The sequence below is a fragment of the Cryptomeria japonica genome, chromosome 3 (assembly GCF_030272615.1).
Source record: "Cryptomeria japonica chromosome 3, Sugi_1.0, whole genome shotgun sequence".
Taxonomy (NCBI): domain Eukaryota; kingdom Viridiplantae; phylum Streptophyta; class Pinopsida; order Cupressales; family Cupressaceae; genus Cryptomeria; species Cryptomeria japonica.
Window position 1 is genome coordinate 341,832,402 of NC_081407.1, and position 9,345 is coordinate 341,841,746.

Below are 9,345 nucleotides of genomic sequence, written 5' to 3' on the forward strand. Positions count from 1 at the left end.
CTATTGGAAAATATGTTGGTAAATTAAAACATGCCTCTAAAATTGTAGGTGATTCCTTGTTACAAGCATGTAGGTTATTGTGGTGAAAAAATATTTATTACAAATTCCTTATAAATAAGCTGTGACAAATTAACATGTAGGTTACTAGCAATTCATAATTTTTTAGTGATTTGGGCCCTCATTGGTTACACTATTTGTCAAAATTGAATTGATTTGAATCAAATATTCCCTAATAGTCGAAGATTCACTACCAAAAACATCCTTGAAGCTTTGGATTGTTTTTCTTTATTTCCTCAACTATATTAAAATGAAATTATTAGTGTTTATGAAGAGTAAGGGACAACTACATGAATTAAAATTATTGATGGTCCTTGTATTCATCTATTCTTTTAGAGTTAGGCTCTATATTTTGTATTCATCTATCCTCAGTCATGTAAATGCTTCTATAATGATTGCGCAACACTAAATTCCTTTTCAAATACTAAATTAAGTGTACACATATGTGAAAGATATTCAAATTATATGCTTTTTTCAAATGATCCAAATAATTAGAATGAATATATTTAACACCTTTAAATACAAAGACATGATAACATATTACGCAAGCTTGTCTTTAATGAGCACTAGATGGGAAGGTTAAAAATAGGAAGTGGTTTATGAACTAAAAGAATTGAAATAAGATGGGTTGAGTCAATGACTATGAGGACAACTCTATGATCATAGACTAGTCTCAGGGTTGAAAAGAGATTAGTTTGCACACGATAGTTTGTACGTAGACATTAATGCTAGTGTAGAAGTAATAAATAATTGAATTGGACAAATGTATAAATATATAAGAACATAAGAGATGATTAAATATATTTAAATATATCTCTCAAAATAAAAACAAAATTAAATAAAAATCTCACGGAACATAAAATTTGGAGCAAGAGTGAACGCTGGTTGAACATCCAGGTGAATTTGGATGTGTTTGGGATCCAGAATTGCCAAGAAAGAGGGATGCAGTGAAGAATGAGATATAGCATAGCGTACCAGAACATTTTCCTCCAAAGCTGCCCACAAACCATAAGATTGAGGCAAATGAACTGATACAACAAGCAGCATAATCAGCTACTAATGACTTTGTGGTGCGTAAATAGAATCAAATAGAAGAAATGAGACATATACATCCTAATCATATGTGAACCATGCTGAAAGAAAAGGCAAAGGCAAATGGCTTTCAGATTGAGTATATCAAATGTGCTGTATTACATGTATAATCAAAGCGAAAATCCCAGGAAGGTTTTAAGGTTTTTCCTGTGGGCAACTCAGCAAGGTTTTCAGCACACTCCTGAGCCTACTTCCTTTATTCTCCAAATCCTTGCCAATGCCAGGATGCTCGCTGAAGCACAGAGCCTCCTGCAACAGGTTATTGCAGGCAAATTATCTAAATTCTCTTACTATTACCGGTGTAATTGAAAATTTGGTAGATAACCACAAACAATGTAACTCAACCCATGTTGTATTTGATATGATAATTAGTATATATTCTCAAGCTAGAATGATCCCAGAGCTCCTTATTTCTCTTGACCAGATGCAAAACCGTGATTTTGTTCCGTGTATAAACACTTGCAATGAACTCCTCAGTACCATGTTAAAATCGGGTAAGGTAGATGTGGCTTGGAGGATTTATGAAGAGCTTTTTAGGGGGAAGGTTTTGCCTGATGTTTACACTTCTAGTATGATGATTAGTGCTTGCTGTAAACAAGGTGATATGCAAAGGGCAAAAGAATTATTTGATGAGATGGAGAGAAAAGGTTGTGCTCCCAATGTGGTTACGTATACTACTCTCATCGATGGTTTCTTTAAGTTAGGAGATATTGAGGAAGCTAACAAACTGTTTGATGAAATGCTTGGGAGGGGCTTGGTTCCCAATGAGTTTACATATACATGTCTTATAAATGGATACTGCAAGAAAGGGTTTATGCAGGAGGGCTTTAGACTCCATAACGAAATGATGAAAAAGGAATAACCCCAAATCTGTTTACATACAATTCATTGATTGATGCACATTGCAAGGAGGGCAATTTGATGAAAGCCTTTGATTTGTTTCGTGAGATGCGATCAAAGGAAGTGATGCATAATGTTGTTACTTACAATGCACTCATTGATGGGCTCTGCAGAGTTGGAAAATTGAAGGATGTTCGCAAAGCTTTGAAAGAAATGGTGACTGCGGGTCTGGTTCCTAATATCGTTACTTTCAATACATTTATTAATGGTCATTGCAAAGAAGGAAATGTGGGAAAAGCAAAGAATATTTTGGCAAAGATGAAAAGCAGGGGCTTGAATCCTAATGTTATTAGTTATAATACTTTAATCCATGGATTTTGCAAGGTTGGGAAATTACCAGAAGCAATTGGACTCTTAGAAGAAATGCATGAAAGAGGTTTGGCGCCGAGTACTTTTACTTATACATCCCTTATTGATGCATACGTCAAAGAAAATGATATGGAAAACGCCTTTAAGCTGCAGAATGATATGGAGGAAATGGGTTTGAAGAGCAATGTTGTTACTTACAGTGCTCTCATAAATGGGCTCTGCAAAGGAAGTAGGATGAGCGATGCAAATCGATTGTTCAATGTCATGCAAGAGAAGGGAATGGATCCTAATGATGTGACTTATAATACTTTGGTTTATGGTTACTAGAAAGAAGGCAATTCAGAAAGAGCTTATGGTCTGTTCAGGGAAATGGTAGAAAAACGCATAGTGCCCAATATTGCTAGCTACAGCATTGCCATTGAAATCCTTTCCAAGGAAGGGAGTTCGATAAAGGCCAATGAACTTCTGGAGGAAATGGTTAAATCTGGCTTGAATCCCTGTGCTACAACTTATTTGGCTGTGCTTGGTGCCAATTTGCAAGGTTGACAATTTTTTGAAATTATAGATGTGATATTTCCACATTCCATTTGGATGAGTTGGAGTACTTCTGGTAGATACTGTTAGAGAGTTTTTGTGTCAATTACATCAGCATCGCGGAGTGTGTTCTGAAATGTTGATACAAAAACTCTCACACAGTTTCCACCAATTTGATCTGAAACATTGATACAAAGACCCTCACACAGTTTCTACCAATTTCTTCTTCATACTGATGATGAATCATGGAGTGTGATTGGAAATGCTGATACAAAAACACTCACACAATTTCTACCTGAAGCACTTCAACTGAGTTTGTTTATAGACTTTAAACCTTGAGCTGAGCAAGGTAACATATTCTGCTTCTAAAAGTTTGGCAGTTATTATGTCACTGATCAAAAGGTTAGACAACCTTTGAATTTTTGGATTCAATTATGGCTTCAAGTTTTGAGGCAGGGGAAATTTGCTTTGATGGATTGATTTTTGAATGATTTCATGAGGGGGATCATTAAAATAAAACCTTTGAAGGCAAGCCCTTGTTTCCTCCAAAAGATCTTCTGATTGCACTTTCAAGATATTGATCTTCTCAAGATACGTGAAGTTTGTTTTGTATATGGGAGAGATTTAACGCATAAATAGTGATGGTTTTATTTTATTTTTTGGCTCTCTCTCTAGGTGAAGGAAGAGATATCTGGTTCAGTTCTTTCTACTATGGTACTGCCAGATAGTAACTCAAAGATTCATATGATAGCTTTCTAATGTTTACTATTTTCAGGAAGCTAGTTGACACTTGTTCATGCTCGGAGGTCCCTACCTACAATATTAGACATTTGGTTGTTGATTCTGGTATGTGATATAGGATCTCAGAGTATGATTCTGTGAAAACTTCTGAAATAAGGCAACAGTTAATCTGCCAGAAGCATTATGATTAATTGCATCTGCAATGCGTGTTTTTGGCCCCGCTAGAAATTGTACTAAAATTTCAGAGGAAATGATGTTTTTATTCAATGGAAGTAGTTTACAGTGACAGTCATATCAAGGATCCAATTCATTTAAAAGTGATGGACAAGATGGTATTGGTATTCTGTTCATGCAAACATAAGTTTCTTTTGAACATGGTTACATTTTAAGATTTTTTAAATGTCCTTTACAAAAAACACTCTTTGTGAATAAGCTTCCTTATTTACACTCGTCAAATGGGTGAAACAAAGTTATAATTCAGTTGCTTTACACAGTTTGTAACACTAGAATGCCAGTTCGTACAAATTTACTATCTATACTGACGAATCCATCATTAAAACAATCGTGGCAAATGTCATCTAGTCTTGTAGGAAAGTAAGAATTTATTTATTTTTCTTTTTATTTATCAACTTTTTAGAATGTCAAATCGTTCAGTAATCTTGTTTGAGGACTTAGCATAATGCGATTCTAGGGTTGTATGAAGCTACACTTTTTTAGTTAGATATTCACACATTTTATTCTGTGTTTTTTGTTTAAATTGAAATGTGTCTCATAAAAACGAAAAGTGTGCTCCTCATGCAGCAGACTTTATCTACCTAAAGGTTGATATTGCTATATAATCTGAATGATGATGAAGTTCAATACTTTCGAAACAGGAAAACATATCCATTACATTCTGTTACAACGAACGCCTTCTACAACTTCAAAAGGAATGAATTATATTACTTTTTTGGCAAAATTTGCAATCTTATACAGTTGTATGATTATCAAATAGTAATGAAACTCCTGTATTCATTAAAAGTCCACATGATATGCAATTTTAATTGGGATTCTGTATAAGGAAGGTTTATATTATGTGGACACAGATACTCTTTCATTGATAAGTTATTGGGGTTTCCAATCAGTCCCCCATGCTTTGAAAGAAATTTGTAATAAGAATGAAAAGCATCTGGCCAAGAGTAGCATTATATCTGCAAACACAAATGTTTAAGAACCCCCATCGCTTATCATGAATTCTATATTGTGCAAATTGAACAAGGATTTCTTGTTGTGATACCACAGTGTAATGTCCCCTTCTAATCTGCAGCACTAAGTGTCTTGTCAGTAGATGTTTACGCCCGAATAATTGGATAATATGGCGTTCAGAATTATAGTTACTTTCAGCTAGAAGCGGCTGAGTATGTGTATCTTTCAGTTAGGAGCTATTTCTGTCAGCTCTTTCAGCAGTGTGCAAATAGTCAGTCTTTAAGCAGTGTTAGTTAACACCAAATATTTGAAGATGTTATTGGTCAGTTAGCTGCCATGATTGAGGAGTTTATTGTCAGTTAGTTGCCACTGTTTGTGTACTGACTTCCTATGATTGGGGTTGCTGAGAGTGGGGCTTACAAAACAGCCTGTAAGGAAAAAGTGAAGGGACCTTTTGGAAATTAAAAACTAAAACTCAGTTTGATGCTGTGACAGCAGCTTTAGTGCTTGGGACAAAGCCTTGGGCGGATGTACTGTTCTCTTGGGGATGAAAACCATCAGGAGACAATCAGAGTAGCAGGGCAACTAGCAGATTTGTGCAGGGCAAGGCGACAGCAGGGTCGTGTAGCATGTCCAGGAACACTGGAACATTCAGTCTGCATGCTGGAGACCATTCAGTAGCTTCAAAGGAGACCCATTTGTATACTGGGTACACCCAGTGAGTTGTATCAGACCAATATTGTAGTTTTCCATTGATCATATGTGTCTGCAATAAAAAAAAATGCTGTTCAAGTTTTTTTTGATTTTTTTGTTTGTGCAACTAGTCTAGGACTTTACACTAGTACCAGAGGTGTGATCCTGCCAGCCTGTGACTCATGGATGGAATTTTGAGAATTATGGTAGAAGGAAAAAGAGCAGATCTTTTTCAAGACACACTGATGGAAAATAGGAGGAGCCAAGATAGAATCATCAATCTAGTAGAATGAAATGAAAGTTGCAGCTTCAGAGTAGCGTGCAAATCCAAAGTCATCTAGAAAACCATGAAGAGTGGAAAACTCAGCTTCACATAATTGACCAGCAGTTAGTCAAATGGGTTCCATTCACAAACCCATTAGTCCCATGTTTTTACAAAAGAGTGAAAAATCAGATTCTGAGACAGTTACCATATAAGGGTTAGACACACTCATTACAAAGTATCAAGGGAAATCAAAAGACTTCAGAGCTATGGTAACTTTGACAATTTCTAGGAGATACTCAGGGAAAAGTGACAAAGTGAAATCACCCATGGCAACAATTGAAAGGATGACATTAGAGATTTGAAACAGAAAGTGAAGAAAGTAATACACCTACTTTTGATGGCAGTAGAAATATCAATGAGTGCTTACACAAGTGAGGTGTTTTTCTCAATGGACAGAATGAGAAGTAGATTATATGTTGAATGCAAAGATCCAATATTTAAAAGAATACTCGTTGGTTTCTAGCAATGTCTTGGAAACATTCATCACGATCTTGAACATTGAAAAGATGGAACCATTTCCATGTGAGAGAATGGTTTACAAGGTAGCTATGTTGACGGGCACAAATCTTTGAAGGATGTTTCAATTGATTCTTGTTCTACTAATAATCTTAATCTTTGCTACAAATATTTTAAAAATTTCCAAGTCAGCAATGGAAAGTAAACATTTTGCTTGCCTGTTGGATTACCATGCAAAAAATAAGGAAGATAGTAGCAAAGATTTGTTGCACAATTTTGACACCATCTCATTACAAAGCAAGCATTCAAGGTGGGAACCAACTACAAAATAGAATCCCAACAGGCTTTCCAAAAAAGAGACAAGTGTTAGTTGACAAAGATTCAGAGCTCAAAACAGCTAGGCACACTGGCCCAGGCAAGTCACAAAAAGGTCAAACTGCTCATCTATAGTTTATGGATCAGCAGCTGTAATAACACTGAGTTCTTCAATAACTAGGTATGATTCAACATGTATGGAGACCAGAGAGAGGTTTTCCAGAGCTATACATTTTTATCTTGTGGGCTTTGTTGTTTGAGCATTTTCTTATCTGTATACCAAGGATCGTGATAAAATTATGCTAGCAGGGCAGGCAATACTGACTAGAAGTCAGATATTTAATTGGTCTGGAAATGCATGTGCATGCCTTTGGAAGCCCATGGTAGAAGACATGTATATGTGGAAGAATCTAGGGAAGCTGAGTTAGCACATGCATTAGCTGATAAGCATAGCAAGGAAAATGCTTAAAATAAGGAAGAGGTAAAGTCGGATGGAGGCCCTGGAAACAGTCACTGTCATCAAGAGCAGAAACATACAACATCACACAAGCAAGTAAAAGTTTCTCATGATGAGTCTGAGAAAGGAAAATCTTCTTTGGATGATGAATCTGATAAGGAGGATATGATGAGTGCCAAGGGTAGACCTAACAACAATGGGGAAATGAGAAATCTTTCATATGGATATTGCTGGAATAAATAAATTCTTTGAAATGCAGAAAACTGAATGGGTGAACAGCAGATCCAGCTGTTGAAGATGGTCAATAAAATACACAACAAAAACAAAGACAAAATATGTAATGGAAGTAATTATTGCTCCTGTAGACTGAAACCGGAATAATAGAGTTTCAACTAGATATAGTTTTAATACATTAGCACTAAGGTGGGCTACACATTTTGCTTTCTTTAAGTCTGAAGAGAAACAATTTTTAGCTTCTCAGCAAAGGTCTCAGCCTGATATCAAAGGCAGAAGTGATGAAGAGAGAAGAGATGGCCTGATTCATTTTCTACTACCAGATACTTGGTAGAAGAAAGAGCAACAGCATTGGCAGCTCAGAAGGAAAAACTTGCTGAAAGTGGGAAATCTGCTTCTTTAATTGAATGGGTGCTTATGTAAGATAAAGACTTCAAAATCCAAACTCAATCTCCTCCACTTGATGAATTGTTCTTGCGTGTCTTGTGCAAACATGTTGAATTTACTTAGTCATTGTAAGGAATCCCTTATGCAACAAAGAACAAATCTGTTGGGCTTTCTGTGTATCATAAAAGGTGACTCCTCAGGTTCTATGATTGTTCATCACAGGGTCTCAAAAAGAGATATGTGTTCTAAATTGTTATCTTGTATCAAACATAGATCTTACCAAGCTGGTGGCACAATTTTTAACCACTAATTTAGAGGTGCTTTGGTTAGGCATGTGTGGACACGGTTTAACAAATTGTTTAGTGCAAGCTGCTTTTGCTTGCCCATCTGTGGGATTTCCTTGTTTAAGCTGCCTTTCATTAAACACAATTAGGGACTTGCATTTGGAGGAGTGTGATCGGCTACAAGCATTCAAGTATGGCCTGCGCTGAAGAAGATGCACAAGTTAGAAGTACTATTAGTTGCAGGGATGATGAGTATTACTGATGTATTTGTTACTGAAATACTCTTTTATTTGGGTTGGCATTTGAAAGAGCTTTCTCTAGCAGATTGTGGACGTTGACTGATGTCACCTTGGAGGCAATGGATTACTATGTGTGGTGGACTGAATATCCTCTTCTTTGACAATCTGTATTTGACTGACATGTGTTATCTGTAATTTTTCAAGTTGGCCAAATTTTAAATTTTAAAATTTTGCATCTCAAGAGCCAAGCTATATTGCAACACATGCTCGTGTACACATGAATGCGAATTTCTAAGTTCACTTTGTAGTCGGGGATGTCACCCTCTTTTCTGTATAATTAAATTGGTTTAAAAGTTCATATAACTGCCGACATGGCCGACAATATAAATGACTAATAAGAGCAATTGTTGAAAGCATCCATGGTTTGGATTGTCAATGAAGGGAAATGACACGTGCTCATAAGACGATCACAATTTCATATATGTGTACCTTGGAGGACGTGCTCGAAGGTAATAAAGCCATGAAGGAAATAACTTTAAACATGGACCTGGCAGGCAATTTAGAAGAGCACATTATTGAATTTGAAGTCCAAGTGTCAAAGTCGGCAGATCGTGTAATGTCCCCTTAGGAAATCCATTAAATAATTAAGTTTAAGTTGTCAAAACATAATAACTTTAAAGACAACTTAATTTAATTATTATTTAATGCAGATTAAAATAACTTTAATGACAATATCAAATTATAAAGTAAAGTCACTAAAATATTAAAAAGGAATTCCAAGAGACACTCAGTGGGTGAATAAAGAGTCACAAGGTTGGCCTATTTAATAACGTGGAGAGGATCGTTTTGGACATGCTTCGTTTTATGTTTGGAAATTGATTTTCTTGGAAAGTTTATGGGAAGCTCTAGTTTTCAGCAGGTTTGAGGACTTAAACCCTCGAGCTTGAAGGCAATGGACGGAAATCCATTGTCAGTTGGAGTTGGAGTTATGCAGGTGACTTACATGTGCTTCAAATGCTTTTTGCTAGTTGTCCAATCCAATTGTGAATGCTGTGGTTGAGATTGGTAATTTCTATTGTTGTTCTACTAAGGATTTTAATGCCATGTTTATTTCTAAATTCAGAATTATTATTTCAG

General features: G+C 36.0%; 1 pseudogene; it reads left to right on the forward strand.

Annotated features, from left to right (window-relative positions):
• Positions 1–933: 933 nt before the first annotated feature.
• Positions 934–4,184, forward strand: LOC131029388 (pentatricopeptide repeat-containing protein At4g11690-like; annotated as a pseudogene).
• Positions 4,185–9,345: the final 5,161 nt, after the last annotated feature.